Consider the following 25,285-nt stretch of genomic DNA (forward strand, 5'->3'; position numbering starts at 1 on the left):
AGGCTGTGTCCACAGGCCTACAGGAGGGTCACATGAAACAGGTTCTAGACAGCTACAAACCGAGGCAGGAGATCCCCTACCCTCACATTCCATTGTGGTCCATAAGGATGTTGGTATACATTCTGTAAGAAGTCCAGAAGATAGGAGCATAGAAAGGTAACAATTCACAGCAGTATAACCTGGAAATGTAAAACCAGCTTTACAGAGAATGAATGGAGTACTGTTTCCTATTCCAAAACATATTTTCAAGAGAAAGTTCGCTCATAATCACACACAATTTTAATGAGTTTTAATAAATTTGTTCTTTAACAGTTGCATTACCCTTATTGCCACTCTATCTTACTTCTCTCCAAGGGCTCTCAATTACTCCCACTGAGCTCATCCGGGGTCACTGCGTGATGGGATTACCCGTGGGTGTCTCTCATCCAGAATTCATCAGTAGCCAGTAGTTTCTCAGGGTGGAGTTGGGATACATGAATCCCGTCCTGATCCGCGACTGATTAGAAAAGACTCCGCCATGTGTAGGCCCACTGCAGGTTTGTTTCAGACGCTGTGAGATTATGGCTGCAATGGTTGCTCAGTAGCCAGAGGATAACACTTCATGCCACGCCCCTTCTGAAACGCTTTCTCATTCCTGTACCAAGTTATTCCCATGCCTTTGGGGAGATGGTTTAAGCACAGTGTTTAGGATGGAGCACTCAAATGCCACGTATTTTCCAGCACCGTATGCAGCCATAAATCTCCACATTCACTACTATTCTTTGTAAAGAGAAATTTCCGTGATTAAGTCAAAAGGTTTCTTATGTATGTAAGCATAAATATTTAAAAGTCACCATGAGAATGTAGGCAAGCACAGTAGGGAATTACCTCCCTAATGCTCAAGACCTCTTTACTAATATATATATATATATTTGGACCAGGTTTACAGAACCACTCATAAATTTTCTCAGGTAAAATAGGCTTCCAATCCAATCAGAGAGTGACTGATTACTCCACTAAAGTTATGCTAGTATTGCCAATGTATCTTGTTTTTCAAGTAGGTGTTATAGTTCATGGGGTTCAAAGCTGAGAAATTGTTTGATATATTCCAGAAGTGAGTATAGCAACTTCTGGGACTATGAGACCTAGCTGACAAGGAAGAAGCTTCTAGATCATTTGAAGGTTGTTTTCTTTTAAATTGTTTGTGGGGGTGGGGGAGTGGGAAGTTCTGGACCCTTCGTAATGAATAGCTCATTAGCAGGGGCCCCCCAATAAGCACTGGAACTTTTGTTTACAACTAATCTCTGTGAGGACCCGCAACATCCAGCTGTAGTGAGAGGTAAATTTCTTCTCTTCTCATTCCTTTTTTTCTTTTTAACAACACATCTTTACTTGGCTTATCAAATGGTACTATTTTTCATATATACCTTGTTTTTAGTTAACTTTATGTGTCCATACACTTCTATCCGCATCTTTTACTTTGACCTTTCCATGCCAGTATTGGCAATTTCCACCTGAACGTTGCCTCTGTTCTGTTGTCAACCGCGTCCCTTCTTTAAGGTCGCATTCACTCCTGTGTAGCCTTCCTGTTTACCTGGATTCTGTAGAAATCACAAATGATGAATGTAAATCTAAAGATTTGAAGCTGTGACACACAGGTGAGATCAAACCTGTAGTGTTCGTCTGGGTCTGGTTACCTACCACAGAATTTTCTCTAATTACGTCCATTTCCTGAAAGTATTGTGATTGAAGTTTACTTTAAACTGGCTAGAACTTCAGTATACACATGAACCACATTCTTATTACTTGTTTATCAGTTAATAGGCATCTAAAATGGATTTGCTTCCCAGGTAAAACAATTGAGCAACAGTGAACACATATATGTAATTATCTCTTTAGTATACAAGGGACTCCTGGGTATCTGGGCAGGAGTGGAATAGCTTGGCCTGGGAGAGATGGTAAAGTGCCTGCAGAGCAAGTATGATGACTTGAGCTTGATTCTCAACACCTATATAAAAAGCTTGATATGCCCCAAGGTGACTTCTTGCCTAGGTTCACACACACACACACACACACACACACACACACACACACACACACACACACACACACCACTACCGCATAAAGGAGAAAAGTAATAGTACTTAAAATATATTTGAAAGAAAATTTAATGTGGTATAAATTGCTACTTCCAAATAAATATAACATTTTTTTATTTATCTTGACTTTCTTTGTTTACTCTAATTATAAAATGATGACATTATATTTTAAATGGATGCTTTTGGTTTTAGAATGAGCAAAGAATGTGTCACTGGGAGGAGCTTGGTCTAGTCTTCCTAGTTCCCCCTAACAGTACCCAGCTGTGTTTGTGGAACCTGAAATGTGCCATCTCACTCTTCCCTGTAATTATCACACAGCAATAGATCTTTCCACATGAATTCAGTGCGTATGTAGGACCAAAGCACACCTAATTGAAAGTGCTACCAGTTGTCTGTTCTAATGAGCTGCTAGCTAAAGTGCAAAATATCAAGGGATTGTCTCTTCTTTGCACAGAGACCTTTAAATATCTTGGAGAAAGGGAAAAGGAAGTTGTTGAGCAATATGGCAATTGTGAGTTTTACCTTCTGCCTCAGCAAAGCTTTTCCTGTCATTTCATTTGCATATAGTTCCTGATTCATGCTGTTTATTCATGCAAATTATATTATTATCAAAGTATGTCCCTCTTCCACATTTAATTTGATACTATTCAGTACATTACTGGTTTTTCTCTAAACATGATTTTTAAACATATATTGCTTTTCTTGATTTAGTAATAGATTGTCTTAGGTGGTCTTATAATGAGATGGAACTAAAGCTTTTATTATCAAATAGAAGTAGAAATTTTAATTGTGACATTAGCCTATTAACAGTTCTACTGCATTTCAAATGCTTTTTATCTTCTCAACTTCTACCTTTCACAGATGAATTGAGGTTTCTTAATTCCTGTAACTGATTCTGGATATTGTAGTGCATCTCATCTTTGAAAGTTAAAATCATATATCCTAAAGAGTTACATGTAAATTATCTCTCATAGTATGGAGAAATCCAAATTTTGACTGAAATTTTCGTTGATGTCATGTGCTAATGAGTTGATATTTCTTAAATGAGTGTCAGAAAGTCTGACTAGAAATGCTATTCAAGTACATTTTCAAAATTATTTTACATTTAGCTTTGATATTTGATTAAAAAGAGCCAAGTAAATTTGTGTCTTTTATTGACTAAATCCTTAAAAACAATTATCTAAGGCATGGAATAAAATAATTTGCTGGGGGGTTTTTAAATTTTGGAGGAGTATAATTTGTAAATAAAGTAGTTAATATTGCCTCAATATTTACTGAGTATTCTTTGCTCTGAAAAACAGAACTAGTGTCCTCTACAAGCCTTTTCTATTTCATGTTTCTATTTAAAATAAGAGCATCAACAAAGTCAGCAACGTATACTTTATTCAGTTTATCTACAGGATGCCATACAAGACATATTTTAAGTTCTTGTGGCTTTGAAGTCCAAGGTTAACAAAACAAAACAAAACTAGTAGATAGATTTTACTCAGAGACTTGTCTATTACTTTGCAGACATCTTTGTTCCTAATATGGTTCACTTGGTCTCTTCTTTGCCCTAGTCGGGAGAGAAGGAATGGGCAAGAGCTCTCCTGTCCCTTTTTCAAGGGCAGGCACCTTTCATGAAGGCTTGTTCTAATAATATCATCGAAGAACTCTATCTTTAATCACACTGTAGGTTAAGATGTAGTGGCAGCACTTGGGAAGCAGAAACAGGAAGATCTCTGAGGTCCAGGACAGCCTCGTCTACAAGAGTGAATTGCAGACGGCCAGGACTATACAGAAAAAAATCTTGGCTTGAAAAATGAAAAACAAAACAAACAAAAAACCCCAAACCAAGCTGAACCAAACAAACAAACCAAAAACCAACCAAACAAAAAAATTTCAAGACTTGAATTTGGCGACGCAGCAATACAGACTATAAGTCTGTAAGAAATAAGATAAGAAATTAACATCTTCTTTTTGAAAAAACAAATAAGCCTCAGACTTGACAGAGCCAAGAAAGATGCATGCTACCATGACTTCTGTGAATTTCATCAGTTCATTAGGTGCATAGTCCCAGTTGTTCTGTGTCAATTAAGTTCAAATTTTAACTGTGTCAACTTTGAGCTCTCTTGGACTTTGAGTGTTTAGTCTCTTTTAGGTTAAATTTTCATCAACAATTATTTTAACCATTTATGGGTAACAGAAAAAAAACAAATATGGGTAGTCTTAAGAATATAGTACTTAATAAATGTTTATTAATGAACCTATGTTTACATGTTGCTACTCAAAACAAACACTTTATACAATTAAAAGGCTATTTTAGGAAAAGAAGTATACAATTATATAAGATGCATGGTAAGATAGATCCTATCTTCTAATATCTCATTGAGTTCTAATTCATTCCATTAACTATGGTGAAAAATGTGGCCTAGAAAACACATTATCTAAATGAATTTTCATGTATATATGGCACCTATTAAGTCAATAATTTTACAATCACTAGGAATAAAATAAAACAGTATACAAATATGACCTATAGACTAGAAATACTCTTCTTAACTAATGTAATGTTATCGATATGGTTGTTTTTATTTCACACCAACTTCCTGATAGTCCCAAGTGATATTCTTGATTAGTATTTCTCCCCATTTGGTTGAAAATTTCCTTTAGTATACATTCAAAAGAGACTGTTCAGAGCAAGCAAGCCATAGACATCGGCATTGAGGTAGATAAGAGTCTAAGTAGCTCCTGCTTAGAAAGTAGATACCAGACTTATTTCTTGTGTTATTAAAGAAATGTTCATAAATAGCTCTGGTTGCTGCAAATAGAAAAATTAATCAAGATAAGGTTTTGCAGGTAAGTGCTACCTAAGAGGTAAATAGTCTATATAAAAAATTATCTCGAAGCTTTATTCATTTGTTTGTCTCTACAAATTAATAAAGTTCATGTTTCCCTTTCTTCCTTCCTTCCTTTCATTCTTTTTCTTTCTTTCCTTCCTTTTTTTTTTTTTGACACAGGCGTTCTCTGTGTAACCTTGGCTGTCCTTGACTTGTTTTGTAGATCAGCCTGACCTCAAACTCACCAAGATTCCCCCTGCCTATGCTTCCCCTAGTGATGGGATTAAAGGAATCATCCACCAAGCTTGGTTCACCTCAAAATACATTTTTCAAACTAGTCAAATATCTGAATTTTAAGTGTCCACCCAGAGTCCATGTTCAAGAACTTAGTTTCTCATCTCCCATCCACCCCTCACCCCCGTCCTGCTCAATGTACTTTTCGATACTGTCTTTATGTATGTATTACATGACTGAGTGAAGGCTAGCTTTTCTACAGACACCCACTACATATATGAGAGTTATAACAATGATGGCAGATAGAGGTAGTGCGGGGATGAAATCAAATGCCAGAAGTAGTGCTGGCTAGTTTTATATCACCAGGAATAGTCATCTGAGTGGAAGGAGCTTCACTAGGAAAATCCTGTCATAACATCTGGCTATAAGTAGGCCCATAGGGCATTTTCTTAATTAGTGATTCACAGGAAGGCCCACATCTGTGCTGGGGTCCTGATTGGAATAAGAAAACAGGCCCAGCAAGCCAACAATCAGTATTCTTCCATGGCCTCAGATTCTGCTCCTGCCTCCAGGTTCCTGTCCTGTTTGAGCCCCTGCCCTCATTGCCTGCAGTGATGGACTGTGACATGAAAGTGCAAGCCAAAAATAAGAACCATCCTTTCCTCCTCAACTTGCCTTTGTTTATGGTATTTCAGCACAGCAAGGATAACCCTAACTAGGGCAAATATGTGTGCCATATCTCTTATGAAGTGTGCATTCAAATGTCATATAGATGAGACACTCTGAACATGAAAGTTAATTAGTCAAATGACAAAAATAGTTTCATATGTGTTTGACAGATAGCGTAATGACACCTTGACAATGTGACCTGTCCCAAGGCATTATATATTGTGCCATGTTGATGTCACAAAACATTGAGAAAACTTCATGTAAAAAAAAGAAAACTTCATGTAACCTGCTATGTAATTTTTCACTGCACATTAAAAAAAAATAGAAGTAGCTGTTTGAGGATTTGAGTTAGTGTAGCTGCTGCCAGACAGTTGAAAAGAACATCAATATTATGGCCAATATTCCTCAGTTATAACCCCAGGAGGACTGATAAATAAATCAAAATTAAAGGTGACACAGAAAATTTTGAGTCAAGAATTTTGAGTAGCAGTCTATCTTGCATATGACTTAGAAGTGATTTTGTAGATGGAAAGCATTACTAAGCAATTAGCATAAATTGAGAAGATGAAACTCACAAATTATAGACATTATGATAACTGAAAGCCTCTATTTAAGCAATACAATTATCAAGAGAGTTAGGATTTAGACATGTCTATTCTTTGACATACTTTATCTTTCTCCAATTGATGGGTCTTGAATTGGTATAAATACGAAAAGTTTTAGCAACATTCCTTTAGAGCTAAACTAGTTTTTCAGAACTGAGAAGTTCAAACAATAAATAAGGGTTTTGAGGTCTCCTCACAAAACAACTCCAAAGGTCACTATTTATAACTATCACCATTGCAAGTATTGAAAATAGTCAATTGTATTTTCTATACAACTTAAAAGGAAAAGCTTTCTTCCACAGAGGTTTTAGATCCTTCGGTAGGCTTTTAAGCGTAGATTCCTTGAGTGCTTCTGTAGGATGGCACATGTGCCATGAAAGATCATGTATAGGAACAAAGGGAAATGAAAGTTCTTGCTGATAAAGGGAAATAAAAGTCATAGATACAGAAGTAAATAACTTACATAGAATATCTTATATAAATATTTTAATTTTTCTTCTCCAGAGCAGGAAATAAGTTTTAAAGTTCTATTGTTTACATAGTCATCCACTGATTAAATTCTATTAAGAGTCCCTGTTCTTCTCTCTCTCTCTCTCTCTCTCTCTCTCTCTATATATATATATATATATATATATATATATATATATATATATATATATATATATTCATTTATTTATTCATTTTAAAGCCTGATCAAAGTCCCATCACTCTCCTCCTGTTCTCACATCTCCTCCCTCTTTCCCTGCTTCCCTTCTCCTCAGAGAATGGGAGCCCTCACTCCATGGGTAACAACCTTTCCTGGCACATCAAGTCATAGCAATATTAAGAGTCTTAACCACCTTAGTCTTGCAATGAAAGAGTCACTACCAGAAATAAAGTGACTTGGAATGTGTGGAATTACCACATTAAAGATATAATAGCTATTGTTATCTTCATTTTATTCATACTCCTGAAAGAAAAAAGTCAAAGAAAGAAAGATAAACTGTAATCTATAGATGTCTAACATTTCCAAGTCTATTGTAGGTGAGTATTACCAGATCTGTGAAACTACCCTATTCCCCACAAAACTGAACGGAGCCAGGAATGTTGGGCTCAATATTTCTTGTTATCATTCCAATAGTACTATCTTGGGAAGAGAGTATTTCCAAGAAAGTATGTTCAGTTCTGGAAATGCTAATGCGTTGGCAACATTCCCCCAAGTATTTCTAACTTGAGGCAAGGAATGAGGGCAGAGTGCAGCTAGTTGTGGTATTTGCATTTCCTAAATTCCCCAAAGTGCTTATCTACTATTCCCTAGCGCTTTGCTTTCCTGTGAAACAAGTCCATTCCTGGGAATCTGAAGCAGCCTAAATGTTTAAGGTGGTGCTGAGAATTCTTCTGTTGTCTATATGCTAACCTAAAACATACACAGTCTCTCTCACACACACACACACACTCACCCAAGATCAAACATTGTTTTCCAACCAGTAAAGAGGAAGTAGATTCAGATTTGAGTTTCTTTAGGGACATGATCATGCTGAGAGGCAAATGAATGGCCACTGTGGGGAATTTATTTCTCCTGCTGAAAAAGCAAAGGCTAATAATAATTGAAGTTGATTTGCAAAGTGCACAGCTTCACAACAATCATATGATACCTAGTAATTCTGAAATTGAGGTTTAAAAAAAAAAAAGGAAGCACTTCAGAAGCCGGAATTATGAAAATCAAGAAGTTGCTTAAAATATTTGAGGGTATGCTTAGAGAATTAAATGCCATATGCTTTCCTTGCTTCTGAAGAGAGACTGTGTTTTCTCTTGGAACAAATTGCACACGCAGGTGTTTGATACAGGGTTTAAAAGCTATCAAGTAGAGCCAGAATGTTTGGGGTTGGGGTGGGAGGTGTTAATTTGGGGAAAGTGGTGTGTGCTGGGGGCGGGATGGAGGAACAAACAGTTGAGAGAGAGAGAGAAAAAAACATTTGCTGTGTTTGTGAATTGGGCGGAGTCGTTAGAATTAGAGTTTAGCACCTGAGTTGAAATTTACCTTTATTCATAAGTCAGATTATGATGCTACCTCTTAATTTTTCTTCTTTGTAACCACTGATATTAGAGGAATGATAGACATTTTTTATTTATAAAATAGGCTAGATTTGGTCCCATTTGCAGAACAAGGTAAATTGTTATAATCCATCTTCCTGATGTAAAAACCAAGGGCATTTATATGTTTCTTTCATTGCTAAGATAATATGTTAGCAACATAAATCATCAGATGTCAGATACCTGTAACATAATCTTGATGATAGCGCATATATTATATCTGTGTTGGAGTCTCTACAGAGACAATCTCCTATCAAATGGATCCAGACTTTTACTACAAGTTAGACAATCTAAAACTTTGAATTTATAGTCTGAGAATACCAGAAAAAAATTAACTAGACTGAATTAGACCTAATCCACAGATTTTATAATATCACCATGACTTTTCTTACTACCAACACAGACAGTCACCATGGTCTGTAGTATGTGGCATCCAGAGTTCAAGATAGAAATAATAAATTCAGCCATAGCCAACAGTAACACAAAAATGAGACAATAGTTCAAAGCAATTGCCAAGACTCTTCGGAGAAATATTCTATAAGCTGATTGGTTTAAAGCAGTCTACATCTTTAATTATTTTCTTTTATTTATTCTTGCTTTCTGGAGATTTCCATAAGTAAAAAGGGTTAAAGACTGAAAGAAAAATTTCCAAGCCTATGCTGTTTTTATTTAAGACAGAAGTGTAATAACCAAAGAATCATCCACAATTAGAATAAATTAATCATTTAAATCTCACAATTATATTAATTATAATTTTTTAATCCAAGATTATTTCCCCAAAGTACTATGTATAAAATGTATTATTTCTATTTATAAACTAGGAAAATTTTAATTTAATATTAATTTTCTGAGATCAGTGAACAAAAGTCTTACTATTTATATTTTTGTGGAAGATGCATTTATTAAAATCGCTTAGAGCAAAATTGATTGATAATTTCAAATCTCAATAGTTATTGTTGTGAATTACGAATGGCAAAAACAAAAAGTTTGTTATATGTTTGTGTAAGAACATAAATGTATATGTAAAAAATTAAAATTAAAACATGTTTACTAACTAAACAAATAAAAATAAAAAGATTAAATGATATGCTTTACCAAAAAAAGCTGGAAAACTCTATAACAATGATTTCTGCTAAATGTAAGCCTACATGGAAACTCACTTTTCACAGGAGATCAGGATGATAAACCTCTTTGCCTCTGAGAGGGCTTCTGCATCCTCACAGCTGCTGCATGAAATGAGGCCCTTTCAGGTGCTACTCTTCATGAATACAACCTGATTTTCAGCCTGTCCATCTTGGATGCATTTGTTTTAGGAACTCAGAAGTAACCCCAAAGCATTAAGAAAAACAATACAGTATTTTAGACCCAGGCTGATAATATATTTGAATCCTGGCCCAGTTTAAAAGCGTATTATGTATCTTTTTTTGTTTTTGTTGCTCTGATTCTCAGTATCTAAAAATATCGGCGGAGTTATGTCAAGGGTGTTGAACTATTTTGACTTTTTTTTCCCCCACTGGTAAAGTCCCAAAACAGATGACTCACTAACATACCATCAATCTAACCTGTACTAATGCTACAAACATAAGGCTTGCTTATAAATATGAGATGTAGAACTCAGCAATGAAATGAGATATTTGAAGAATTATTTATCATCTTCATTCTCTGATTCTCTTCTTTCTTACTTTAATATAAGTAGAGGAGTGTCTTTCTCCTTTCTTAGATTTATGATTTTATTCTCAAGAATTTTAAATACTGTTAAATGGATAAGAAAAATTTGCTTAATCTGGACATTTTGGCAACCTTAAGTTGTAACAAAGTAAAACACTGAGAAGATGACAAATATCATATTTATAAGTATAAAAGCACCTATTTACAAATTGTATCCTTAATGTTATAACAGATTACTACCTTACTTGTTTTTAAGTTTAATCAAATATTAGATCAAGTGGAGAAATGTGATAAGACTGGAGAAAACCTTTTTCAAATAGTCTTTCTTCAGATGAATAATACAGAGGAGAACTCTTTGTTAATATTAAGTTGCTATGGCTGTGAAGAGACGGTTCTACTGCTAAAGATACTGGCTGCCTTGGAAGAGGACATGGATTCTCTTCCAGCATCCATACATAGCTCTTCCTAACTCTCCTTCCAGGGCATCTGACCACCTCTTTGTCTTCCTCATGCACCAGACATGCATGTGAAGCTTATACATATGCAAAGGCAAACAAACACACCCAATAAAAATAATTAAAGCTTTAAAACAACACACTCTTTATCTCATTTTTCTTTTTTCTTTTCTTCAAATTGTTCAGATAGTTTGAAATTCAGAAAGATTTGATTCCCCTTTTTCCCTTCATACTGTACTAGACACTTATTAATGGTACTAATAAAACACACATACATGTTGCATACCAAAATAGTTTCTATAAGGGGAATATTAGCTCTGAAACTTTTTAAAAAGCAGAATGTGCTATATTCTATGCAAGGTCAAATCTTTTAACTTCAGATATTTTCCAGGTAACATTCTTGGACAGTAACTCATAATTAAGATAATTTGACTTGAAGTCATTTCTCTATTTAAAAAAAAAAGACTCTATTAAAAATTCTCTACTTAGAAAAAATAATTTCTAAAGTGTGTGCGTTTAACTAAAAGAACAGTAATCAGATTAATATGAGCCAAGTTTGGCTGACTCAATTTAACAACACTGAGATGTGATGGTGTTGGCATAATGACATCATCTCTCTCTTGAGAACAATCTTTGGAGTGCAGGTGGCAGAAATAGGCTGATCTCACTGGAAAACAGCAAGTGCACAAAAAGTACCCATCGCAGGGTCCAGAGTTACCTTGTTGTCCATCCTGAAGGATCTAGGCAGCGATACTTCTATATTGAAATTGAGATGCACAGTTATTCTCCACTTAAATCATCTATGTGACTGTGAACTCTTCTATTCCACAACCAGTTAAGATTATAAATAAGCACTGGACAAGAAATTCTGGGAAAGGCCTATATGTTTGAAAATACCACTTTTCTAGCATCACCTCATCTTTTTCTATGAGCTACACAGCATCATAGCTTAATAAATATGACATGCAGCTTATAACTGTAATCTTAGAAGTCAGGAAGGTGGGGTACAAGAATTATGAATTTAAAGGCAGCTGGAACTACAGGAATAAATACAAGTCAGGCTAGTTACATAGTAAGATATTTTCTCTATAAAGGCAAAATAAAAACCACAATGGTAAACTGGTAAGAAAAAGTAATTGTTCTTTAAATTACTCACAGTAATTTATTATATATGTGATTTTACCCAATATAATGATGGCAATTATGGTATTTAAATATATACTTTAATTTTGATAAAGCTAGTTATAATGGGAATACATCTATAATTTAATATTTTAAGTGTATGTCCAGAAATAGAAAAAAATTGAAATAGAAGTTTTCCCAAGAGACAAGAAGGGTAACACCAACCAACTCATAAAAACTTCTATCCAAAACTCACCCGGCTTACAAGACATACAGGGATAAAAATGGAACAGACAGAAAAGAGATTGAGGGAATGTCCGATCAATGCCTGGCCCAACCCAAGACCCACTCCATGAAAGAGAGCCAGCGCCTGATACTATAAATCATACTCTGCTATTCTCGCAGATGGAAGCCTATCAGAGTTGTCCTCTGCCTTGCCAGGCCACGGGGAAAGAGGGCAAACTCAGTCCTGGTGCAACTTGATGAGCTGGGTTGGGTAGGAAGAAGGGTTCCCTTTACCTGAGGAACAGGGTGGTGGGCTGGTGGAGCGGGAAGGGAGAATGCAACTGGGAAGAGAGGAGGGTGAGTGAATGAATAAATTAATTAATAAAAATGAGGAAATGCAGATGGTCCAGGTCTATAACATCAACTCTTGGGAGACAGCGGCAGTCACATATTTGTGAATCACAGCCCATCTTGATCTACCTAGTGAGTTTCAGAGAAGCCAGAGTTTCATAGTGAGACCACAGCCCCCCTCATAAAGTAAATAATTAGTCTGTTACAAGCAATTGATTCATATTTGTAGTTCAAGCTACTCAGGACTCTGAAGCAGGGTAATCACTGAGCTCAGCAGTTTGAGGCTGGTAACGTAGTAAGATTATTTTTTAAAATAAAAAAAAATTATTCTAATTTGAATGGTTGTTTCAGATCAAAGTGGTTTATATTGTGTTTATTTAGTTTTATGATTCAATAGTAATGAAATATTTAAATATAATTTGAGCCTGATCCAAGCTCTGCCCAACCTATAGCGCTTTATCACTTCTATGTGCCTGAATCCTTGGTGTCTCAATTTACACAATTTAAGTTTCTATGGATGGTTGCAACATTCAGACACCCTTGAAACCTGAAAGGTAGAATACACTGCATGTTGGTTTAGTATTCATTATTGAGTATTTGTTAATTCTTCAAATTGCAATACAGTGTTAATATTCACATTCGATGAAAACAGATGGATAGTTCTCGGCTGCAATATCTGTGCTCAGATGGGCTCTTTCCATAGAGCTAAACATTTTAAGGAAATAGCAATTCCGCATTTACTAAAAGGATACAGAAAATTTTCCTCAGGAAAATATTCTGAGTTCGTAAGCTATCTGGAACAACGGAACCTTGACTATTAGTAACCATCATTTGAAACCCAAATGATTTCCTCCTCACAGCCACTCATTAAAACAATCAGCACCCACCATGAAAGGGTCCACGGAGTCACAGCTCTTCCATGTGGATGGCCGTAAGAGAACCTTGTAATGACAGATGGTTTGTTTAATTACAGAATTAAACTTGGTGTGATTGAGACATGATTTCAGTGAATAATATTTTCCAGACCAAGTTTAATAGTCAGCTTGTGGCTGTACAGCCTCTTGCACAAAAAAAGGGAACCTGGTCACAATGACTACCTTCTATACTCAGAGAGTATGAGAGTAGAGGATGTTAAGTTGACCGCCCCAAAGAACCCAGTTCCAGTAAGCTTATCAGGGCCTAACGATGTCCCCACCCTAAGCACTGTGAAAGAACAACTTTTGAAATAGCACCTGGCATTTCACCCTGAACTCTGGTAACACTAGGTGACTCAGTGACCACAGCAGAGGGAAAGTACACGGATGTTCAGCAGGCCTTCCTGGGTGAGCCCTGGTGGTAAGTATGGACTCATCAGGGAAATCACAGTTTTCACAAGCATCAAGTGTAAAGCTAGCTTAGAAACACTGAACTTTAATACTGGAAATGTAAGCGTTTATAGAAGAAGCATCTTCTGCAGTGATGGGTACTGTTATTGTTGGGCTTTATGTATTTCCTTCTGGGAAAATGGCATGGAATTGTGGTAATCAGAATAAGATATGACCAGAAATCTTATTAGAGTAAACATACTTCCTCTAGATCATTCGCAAAAGCTATGTTTTACTGTATTTGACTACTTTGAGCGGGTTTCAGAGAAAATATCATCTACCTGCAAATTTCATGACTTTATTTTCTCTTTACACCTGAATAGAATTCTATTGTGTGCATGTACCACCATTTCACTATCCACTAATCAGTGGAAGGAGATTTAAGTTGTTTTCCGTTCCAAACTATTTGAATGAAGCAACAACGGGCATGGCTGAGCAAGTACGTGTGGGTGTGGAGTACCACATCTACTCTTTTGGTTATATGCAAAGTGGTAGTATAGTTGCGTCATGTGGTAAAACTGTTTGTAGCTTTTTGAGAAAACTCCACACACTGATTTCCAGAATGGCTGCACAAGTTTCACCAGGAGGAAATGAACGAGGCTTCTTCTTTCCCCACAATCTTGCCTGGATTTGTTGTCTGTGATGTCTTTTTCATCTTAGCCACTCTGACTGAGGAGAGATGAAACCTCAAAGTTGTTGTACGTTTGTTGAACACTTTCTGATATATTGGTTGCCCATTTTTATAACTTTTTTTTTTGATAATTCTCCATTCAGATCCATAGCTCTTTTTAAAAATGTCATTTGTTTTCTTGATACTTTGTTGTTGCTGTACTTCTTGATATATTCTGGATATTAACCTTCAGTCAAATGCAGAGGTGGTAAACACTCTCTCCCATTCTGTGAGCTTCCTCTGATGTCTATAGAACTAAAAAATTGTATAGTCAATGGGATAACCCAGACCCAAAAAGATGAGTATCACATGTTCTCTCTTATTTGTTTCTTAGTTCTACATGTATAGGTTTGCCTATATAACCTAGAGTAACCACAGAATCCAGGAAAGTAGGAATGTAAACACAAGTAGACAACATGCATGCAAATGTACAAATAATACAGAAAGATACAGACTTATTAAAAGTTGATTTATATTTAAATTCCTATGTTATATTTTTAAATTTTATTTTATTAACTTATTCATATTATATCTCAATTGTTATCCCCTCCCTTGTATCTTCCCATTCCTCCCTCCCTCCCATTTTCCCATTACACCCCTCCCCTATGACTGTGACTGAGGGAGACTTCTTCCCCCTGTATATGCTCATAGGGTATCAAGTCTCTTCTTGGTAGCCTGCTATCCTTCCTCTGAGTGCCACCAGGTCTCCCCATTCAGGGGACGAGGTCAAATATGAAGCACCAGAGTATGTGTGAAAGTCAGACCCCATTCTCTACTCAGTTGTGGAGAATGTCCTGTACATTGGCTAGATCTGGGTAGGGGTTTGAAATTTATTGTGTGTATTGTCCTTGGCTGGTGCCATAGTTTGAGTGGGACCCCTGGGTCCAAGCATGGGAGAATGGCAAAATTGAAGGATCCAGAGGATCCTAGAAACCTACAAGAAGAAAATTACAGTGTTATTTTAAGAGACCTTCATATTGGTTTCTATAGTGGATCCAAGAACTTACGTTGACACTGATTATGTATATATCTTTTTCCATACTCTCCAGCATTTCTGTACCTAGTTTGCTTAATGGTAATGATTCAGCATGTGGCAGTAAACCTTCATTGTTATTTTGACTGGATTATGATTCACCTAGGAGTTTGAAATGTATCTGGGAAGGCATATGCTGATGAACTGAGGGTGCAAAACCAATCTGAATGAGAATTTGCACCACTCTATGGTCTGGGTGTTCTGATGAATAAAAGGCAAGTTGAAAGAAAGCCAAGGACAACAGGCTTCCAGTTTTTCTGCTTTCAATAGGATGTCCCTTTCTTCTTGTATTTGTTTTCCGTTCTATGTTGAAGCTTTTTAATCTTATCTGTCATTTCTATTTCCAGAAGTATCAGAGTCAATATTTTAAAATCAGTTACCTACTCTTTTTTTTCTTTTATGTTGAAACATTTCCCATGTATTCTCCTATGGCACTTTCAAGGTTTGGTGATTACATTAAGGTCTTTGATCCATTTTGAGTTGATTTGTATATAAGATGAGAGAAATAAATCTAACTTTAGTCTTTTTATTACTTCTTTTGTTTTTGAGGTTATAATTTAATAATTTTCTCCTTATCTGTCTTCCCTTGAAATACTCTCATGCATCTCCTTGTTTTCTTTCTACTTATAATCCTTTTCCATTAATTGTTATTACATCCATATATGATATTATATATATACATTTTCTAAATATAAGCTGCTATCTATATAATATTACTTGTATATATGATTTTAGACTTGCCCATTTGGGATTTAATAACAAATCCCTGTGCTGTTCCCTTGGGAAGACTATTCCTGCTTTTAACATTTCAGTTTCCTGTATTTATTTGTGTATGACTGATGCCTTGTGGATTTTCTTTATAAAAATTTGTTCTTATACTGGCTAAAGGTAATCCTCATCCTTCTTTAAAGAAACTTGTCTTTGAAATAGATGGACACCATTATAGAAAACTGCATCCAATCAAAAAGCCCAGTTGTGAACTCTAGTTCTAATGGACACCTGTACAAACCCAGCACCTACGGCTCAGGAAACTTTGGGACAGAAAGATTATGTGTTCCAGAGGAACAGGGAGTTTGTTGTGAGACTGTGTTCCCTAGTAATGACAGAGGCTACGCACATAAAGTCTCACCAGTTTGACTGCTTAAACATGACTTAAACAAGGACAACAGCAGACTTCCTAAAGTGTTTGGATGATAGGATTAGTCTTTTACATGCAGGTATCCAGTACTTTCAAGATCTGTTCTTTTAAAGGTAATCTGTTCTCCACATAAGTGCATTTGTGAAGATGTGAATGTCAGGAACAGCCTGAAGGAGTCAATTTTCTCCTCTACCTACATGGGTCCCCAAAATAAAATTCAGATCTTCAAACATGGCAGCAGGTACCTATACCACTGAGCCTTCTTGTTCGTTTCTATTGTGTCTGTTTTTATGGACATACTATAGTCATTTGTAGATTTATTTTGTTACAGGTTTCACTAATGTACCCACTTTCTCAGTATAAACTCTGATATAAGTTGATGACCATACAACTAATTTCTAGTATCTTCTGGCTTTCCTTAGTTCATGGTTTTTATTTTAAAGGTCTTTCACCAACTTAGCTGGGGTTATTTCTCATAGTTACTTTTCATATTCTGGTGCATGGCATTGTTCTTTTTAGCTGTATCATAGAGAGAAACTGTTGATTTCCTTGTATGTTGATTTTTGTTTCTGAGTGCTTTCCTTCAAGTTTTATTTATTCAGGGCTGTTAACTTCTTTGAAATGTAAGTTCAGAACACACACAAAAAAATAAATTGACTTCTTCCTATCCTATGTGTATCCTTTCTATTTCTTTCTCTTTGTTGTTCTCACCAAGACTTTAAGACTATATTAAGTGATAATAGTGAGAATAACCTCATTTTTTATTTTTAAAGAAAAGACATTAGTTTTTTCCAAGTTCAGTACAATGTCATTGCAGTTTTCTTATATATTGTATTCAAATAAATATAGGTATAATCTTGCTATGCTTATTTTTAGCACTTTTATTATGAGGGGTATTGAATTTCATCAAAGTCCTTTTCTGCATCAAATGAGATGATCCAGTGACTGACATTGTTTCTATTTATGTTTTCCTATTTTATTTGCTGCTTTGTATATGTTGAAACATCACTAAAGCCAAATCAGTTCAATCATGGTGTGTTATTTCGTATGTATATTAAAGTGTGCATAAATATGTATGTAAATATGTGGGAGGAAAACCACATATTTTTTAAAAAACATGTATTCCACCGATTATTTAAAAAAGGAAAGATGGTAAACTTTAGTGTTTGTCTTAGCTGTCCACATTGTATGACACAGGACTCTTTTCTTGCTTTTATATACCACTATGTACTCCATGATGGCCTGCACTTGAGCTTCCAGGGTTCCTTGGTCTCCATCTATGATCTTTTTCTATAAACACTGAGAAAAGAGCCACAGAATCCAGAGGCCAGTCATCTCCTCACACTTGGATGGAAAGCACTTTTCCCCTGAACATAAACTTGGACCATTGAAATTAACTTGAAATAAGAAAGCTTCGTATAGCAATATTTTAATTACAGGAAGGCATACAGTCAGGAAAAAATATATATTTAAATTTCACAATGTCATCTATTCTTTGCTAATTGTTTTGATATACAGATATTTGTCAAGTCTATTTGGTAATTTTGAATCTCAAATTGAACACTGTTGTATGCATTTGGATTTGGAATGCTGTCAGTCGTTCTCCATTCCACTGTGACCATGTCAAATATTCATTCCATAAGTGTGGGGAAATAGACGAGCTTTCTCACAGCATTCTTTAAGTTGCAATTTTCTGGCAAGTTAGAGTTTTTCTGATTTAAACATTTATTTAAGTATATATATGTACATATAATACATGTATATTATGTATATTGAATGTTTTAAGATAGTTAAGACCTTATCTATTTTACCTTATATATCTATAGAATCACATCTGTCTGTTAATCTTAGGATGTGTATTCTTGTGATAAAAATAAACTAGTAATTGACAGGATCATACTTTGATCAACTATCTATTAGCTTGTATTACATAATATCCTAAAAATTCTGCAATACTACTTTCACAGTATTAGAAGGAAACGTTCGGTTATAATCAAATTGTATGGTTACAATATCTCATATTGGAGTAGAAATATATATATGTATATATTTGAATGCGTTTGAAGACTAGTCTTGAATTTGAATTATATATCAATGTATCAAAATTGAATTTATTTTGCATCAGTGTACAAAACTCTATATCAGTGAATTAAAAATAAACTTATTTTTGATTAACAATTAAGGCCTTAAATTGATGAGGAGATTCAATAATTTACTTTTTGTTCTATCATGCCTATATATTACTATATCCTCTTCTTTCTTTTTAACTCCTTTCTCCATACCTATAAAAGCAAGATAAAGGAGAAGAGAGATATTCTTGAGTCCATTCTTGTTTTCTCTCTGAATAAGAACAACAGTAACTTATAAACAACACCAATGAAAATAAGTATCTGTAGCCCAAGAGAGCAAACAAAAACCTACCCAACCCTCTTAGGGGAAATGGGGCATCATTCTCTTAAGATTTCTTCTGGCTGATTTGGGGTGGATAATATATTTGTAGGAGTCCAAATAAAATTGGGGAAATGGTTAAACAAGCCAGGAATAGCATTTATGGTGTAGTTTCTAAGCGTTGAGAAATTCTAGGCTCAATAGGAGTCTTGTGTGAGACAGTCTGAAATGCTGGACCGTTGTAGTCTGAAGTTTTCTTCTAAGCTCTCCTGGGAGATGTCTTGTTCTGCTGAGTAACAGAAACTGATGCACTTGGGGCTGGAACATGAAAGATGCAAGATGTCAGGATTCAGCATGCTGAGAGGAATGAATCCTGTCAGGTCTGATTCAGCATCAGTGTCTGGTTCTTTTGTTCTGAAAACAAATAATTTCTCACAAGCATTATATAACCCTAAAATTATAAATGTATGTTTGAGGTGTGCCAGAGAACGATTAAGGCTGGTTGTCTGCTCTTTGTATCAGCAGAAGTAAGAAATCTGCAAATCCTCATGTTGCCATATTGAAGAATAGCATCTAATAATAAGTCACAGGGAATATGTGACCAACAAGAAGCCTAGTCTATGCAACAATAGAAGATTCTTTGACAGCAAGACAGGTTAACTCGTGACAACACTCAGCATACCTCAAAGAAGATGACGAACATCAAAAAACCTCCTCATGGAGATGGTTTCAAATGCGACAAACTAGCCACTGGTAAAAATGTCCTCATTCTGTTATAGACAGAATTCTGCCTAAAAATGGGAAAGCTTGGATGCAGGCAGAGTTGACTGCCAAACTCTGCCAAGACAGAGTAAGCTAATCCTCAATAGTCTCTGCCTCACAAATATGTCTGTTAGATATATTGAGTGGAAGATGATGCTCTTCCACTATAGAGAGTTTTAGGTGACAGTTCAGGCAGTGAACTGTCTCTGTCATTATTTCATATTGGAAGCTGCTAACCTGAACTTCTGGTTTATTCAAGTAATTAAGGCTTGTACCTTCTCAAGTCTCTGATAGAGTTGAAGACCAGATAGTTTAGTCTTACAATTAAGCTTAGTTGTTTAGGGGTTAAGATGTATTTAGGTCTAGAATGATATTTTAAGTTGATAGAGATGATATATGATAGATACTGATTTTCATTCAGAATGTTAGACTCACTAAGATAGGAAAGATATTTTTCTTCAGTGTTGCCAAATACAAATAGCCAAAACACTATTAATATAACATTTATATGATTCCTGATTGTTTACTGGTTCATCTTGCTTTATGTAGTTTATTTTATTTAGGTGTAATAATATAAATGCATATGTAAAAAAGAAATATAATTTAAAAAATCAGAAAAAGATAGTTAATAGTATGATTCTTTATGAGTCTTCAGATAACCTTATTGTTACTTTACCATCTTTACTCCTCTTATACTTACATCCATCCCCACTCCTAAATAATTTAACATGTCCCTGATCAGATATTTAATCCCCTCTTTATTATTATCCTTCCCTTTATTAAAAAATGACCTTTAATACTTTTCTAGTTTCTGAAGTTAAGTTACTCCAGGCTGTATGCTCATGTCTGAAGATTTGCGGCTACAACTCTTTGATGAAAGAACATTCATCATTTGTTTTTTGGGATCTGGGTTAACTCATTCACTATATTCTTTTCTAGTTCCATTCATCCACTTGCAAAGTTCACCATTTCAATTTTCTTTACAGCTAAGTAGAATTGTATAGTATTTATATACCACAGTTTCATTATCTAGTCATTGGTTGAAGAATAGTTAGGTTGTTTTCACTTCCTAGCTATTGTACATAGAGTAACAATGAACATCGTTGAGCAATGTTCATTCCTTTGGACATTTTCCATGGTTGGAATATCTTGATCATACGGTAGATTTATTTTTACCTTTTTGAGAATTCTACACACTGATTTCCAGAGTGTCTTCACTAGCTTGCAATCCCACCAATGGGGATTGACACTTCTCATAGTGGTTTTGTTGATCTTTGCCATTATGACTGGGGTGATATGAAACCTCAAAGTTGTTTTGTTTTGCATTTCCCTAAATTTTATAGGCAATAAGACTTATATTTTTTTAGCATTTTTATCTTCTTTTGAGAAATCTCTTTTTTTAAAATTTTATTAATTTATTCATATTACATCTCTGTTCAAGTTCCAGGCCCAATCTTTGAATGGGTCATTTCATTTTGTTTTTCTTCATTATTTCATTTCTTCTTTTCTTGGGGAGGGATGGGGTAGGGAGGGACTTTTATTTGAGTTCCCTTGAGTCTGGATATTAATCCCGTCAGGTGTACACTTGGAAAAGATTCCTTCCCATTCTATGGGTTTCGTCTTCACTTGGTTGATTGTTTCCTTAGCCATAAAGGAGATTTTTTTTAGTTTTAAGAAGCCCCATCAATCAATGTTTGTCTTTAATTGCTGGCCATATATAAACCTTTAAGAAGGTCCTTTCCTATAGCTGTCGGACATAAGGTACTGCTTGTTTTCTAGCAATTTCAGAGAGTTTAGGTTTTGTGTTTGTCTTGAATTCATATGGTGTTATTTTTGTTCAGTGTGGTAGATATGGGTCTAATTTCATTCTTCTACATATGGCATCCAGTTTTCCTACCTACCATTTATTAAAAACACTTTTACTTCTCCAGCATTTAATTTTTAATTGTATGAATTTAGATATACTCATATATGAGTCCTTGAATTTTTTCCATTTGTCTTCTTGTCTTTTTTTATGCTATTAACAAAATGTTTTATTACTGTAGTTTTTTAAATATAGCTTTAAATCTAGTATGATAATTTCTAAAGCATTGCCCTTTGTGCACAGGATAATTTTTTCATATCTGGGAACTTACATTATCTCATATGAATGCTTTTCTACTTCAGTAAAGAAGAAGATAGGGATTTTGATTGGAGTTGCATAGAATTTGTAAATACCTTTAGGTAAATAGTCATTTCAGAATATTAATTCTACAAGTCCATGAGCCTGGGATGTCTTTCCATTTCTTAGTGTCTTTTTCTACCTCTTTTTTCAGAATATTAAAGGCTCTTCACTTCCTTGGTTATATTTGTTCATAGATATTTTATAAATTTAAGGCAACTTGAAAATAAAATTCAATAAAAAAAACATTGGTGAAATTCCAGGTGAAATGAAGACAGAAATTAAAAGACCTAAGAGACCAACTAGAACACTCAAGGAAAAACATTACAAGTAGAATGAATCAAGCAGAAGATAGAATATCATGACTCAAAGATAAAGTGGTAGATCTAGATCAAATAAACAAGAAACATAATTTATAAAAATGTAGGAAAGGAACACACAGACAAGGTTGGATACCATGAAAAAACTTCCTTTAAATATAGACATAGATGACAAAAGAAGCCAAAGTTAATAGCATGGATGAGATCTTGTGGAAACAAGATCAAAGGAAAAAAACTTTCCTAACTAATATAAGAAGCAAACAGAAGACAAAATAGAAAAGAACAGAGAAGAAAATTGCTATGTCACATCACAGTTAAAACAATTAGTAAATAGAGAACAAAAACAACAGCAAAAAAGGGACAAGAGTCAAAAAAAAATGCAAGTCACAGATGAGAAAAGCCATCAAAATAATAATTGATTTCTTAGTGGAAGCTTTGAAACCCAGAAAAAATTCGAGCAATCCATGCTAAGTTTTAAAAATCAGTGAAGGTCAACCTTAACTAATATGCCCAGCAAAAGTATCTACTATAATTGAAGTTGAAAGAAACACATTCCATGACACAAACATATATAAAAATCTATATGTTCCTAGTTTTCAATGCTGCTTATAAAGTACCATTTAAAAACTGCAACCATCTTCCAAAAACTCTTGACTATGACACTATTTGCTTACAACATATATTCCTGTGAAAGTTAAAATATCTTGAATAAGTTAAAAATATTTTGGTTAAAATGTATGACAAATTAGGACAGAATTCTTCTATTATTTTCACCTAGCTGCACTCTGTTTCAATCTGTGTATCCGAAAGATACTTGTCCAAATGTTCTGGCATTGGAACATCACTGTTCAATAAACTGGTCCTAGTAGGTTTATAATATTTCTAAAGCTGAACTCTAACAGAATATATTACGTAGTCTCGGTGCTTTAAAATCTCTTTTCATCTATGAGACGTTAGCAGTTTTCTTTGCTTCTCACAATCTTGCCTCTTTTCTAGTCAGTTATCTTATTGATTCATTTTACATCCCAGTCATAGCCCCCTCCTTCTCTTCTCCCAGTCATACCCTTCCTCCCTTTTCCCTATCCAGTCACCACCATTCCTCAGAAAAGGGAGGAGGAACATTACCAACCCACCCCAGCTCATTGAACCACATCAGATCTGAGCTCACTCTCTTCTCCTCTGACCAGGCAAGGCGGTCCCATCAGGCGAAAGAGATAAAAAAAAGCAGGTAGCAGAGTCAATGTCAGAAACATCCCTTGCTGCCTTTACTAGAGGACTCACATGAGGTCTGAGGTTCCCATCGATGCAGAGGACCTAAGTACAGTCAACGAATGGTCCTTGGTTGGTGCTTCAGACTCCGTAAGCCCCTCTGGGCCATGGTTAGTTGGCGCTTTTTTTTTTTTTTTTTTTTGTCTCCTTATGGAGCTCTTGTCTCCTCTAGGTCTATTTATCTTTCCTCCACTTTTCCACTAGATTCCCTGTGATTCACCCAATGTTTGGCTGAAAGTCTCAGAATCTGTTTCAAACTTCTGCTGGGTGGAGCCTCTCAGAGGATAGCTCTGCTAGCCTCCTAACTGCAAGCACAGTAGAGTATTATTATTAGTGACAAGATTTGTCTCTTTCAGAGTGTGGGTCTCAAGCTGGGCCATGCACTGGTTGGACATTCCCTTAATCTCTGACCTATCTTTATCCCTGTATATCCTGTTGGGAGGATAGGTTTTGGATCAAAGCTTTTTTGGTTGGGTTATGGTTCTCCTCCATCCACTAGGAATCTTGTCAGGTTAGAGGGTGTCCACTTCAGGAGTCTCAGCTAGACTCCCTCTCATGGCCTACAAGAGGCCTATTTTAATTTAGGTTTCCAGATGGTCACAGAAATATCCTTGTCCACAGCAGACCTTCTGTGCTTCCACCCTCACTCTTCCTAGGTCTGATCTCCACCCTTATTTCTTTCTGCTTTCCTCTCCTACCTTGTTCCCTCTCTTCAACCACTACCTCTGTTTATTCTATTTCCCCTTCTGAGTGAGATTTAAACATCATCCCTTATGTCTTCCTTGTTACTTATTTTCTTTGGTCTGTGAATTGCTGTCATGTATTGATGCCTAAAATCTGTACCATGCCTGTCTTTCTGGGTCTGGGTTATCTCACTCAGGATCATCTTTTCTATTTCCATTCATTTGCCTGCAAATTTAATGACTTCTTTGTTTTTAGTAGCTGAATAGTACTCTATTATGTAAATGTACCACAGTTTCTTTATCCATTGTTCGGTTGAAGGACATTTAGGTTGTTTCCAGATTCTGGCTATTACGAATAAATTTGCTAGGAATATAGTCCTTGTTATATGGTGAAGCATCTTTGGGTATATACCCAGAAGTAGAAGAGCTGGTTTTTGAAGGTAGAGCTATTCCCAGTTTTCTGAGAAAGCTCTGTGTCGATTTCCACACCCTTGAGAGCATGTGCTGGCTCTTGAGTTTTTTATCTTAGCCATTCTAACAGGTGTAAGATGGAATCTCAGAGTTGTTTTGATTTGTATTTCACTGATAACTAAGGAAGTTGATCATTGCCTTAAGTGCTTCTTGGTCATTCAACATTCCTCTGTTGAGAATTCTGCCTAACTCTGTGACCCATCTTCTTTTTTTAAATTTTATTTTATTAATTTATTCTTATTACATCTAATTTGTTACCCCATCCTTTGTATCCTCCCATCCCTCCCTCCCTCCCATTTACCCCTTACTCCCCTCCCCTATGACTGTGACTGAGGGGGAACCTCCTCCCCCTGTATATACTCACAGGGTATCAAGTCTCTTCTTGGTAGCCTGCTATCCTTCCTCTGAGTGCCACCAGGTCTCCCCATCCAGGGGACGTGGTCAAATATGAGGCACCAGAATATGTGAGAAAGTCATACCCCACTATTGGGTTATTTTGTTTGTTGGAGTTTAATTTTTCTGAGGTCTTTATTAATATAATTTGGATATTAGCTTCTCCCAGTCTCTCTTTCCCATCATCCTCTCTCTATCTCCCTTTGTCTTGTCCTCAGAAAAGGGGGGCCCCTCATTCCATCCCACACATCAAGTCACATCAAGATTGACCTCCTCCTCATCCACTGAAGCCAGACAAGACAGCCCATTTAGAACAAACTGATTAAAAGCAGCC

The sequence above is a fragment of the Acomys minous genome, assembly GCF_964271855.1.
Source record: "Acomys minous genome assembly, chromosome: 10".
Lineage (NCBI taxonomy): Eukaryota > Metazoa > Chordata > Mammalia > Rodentia > Muridae > Acomys > Acomys minous.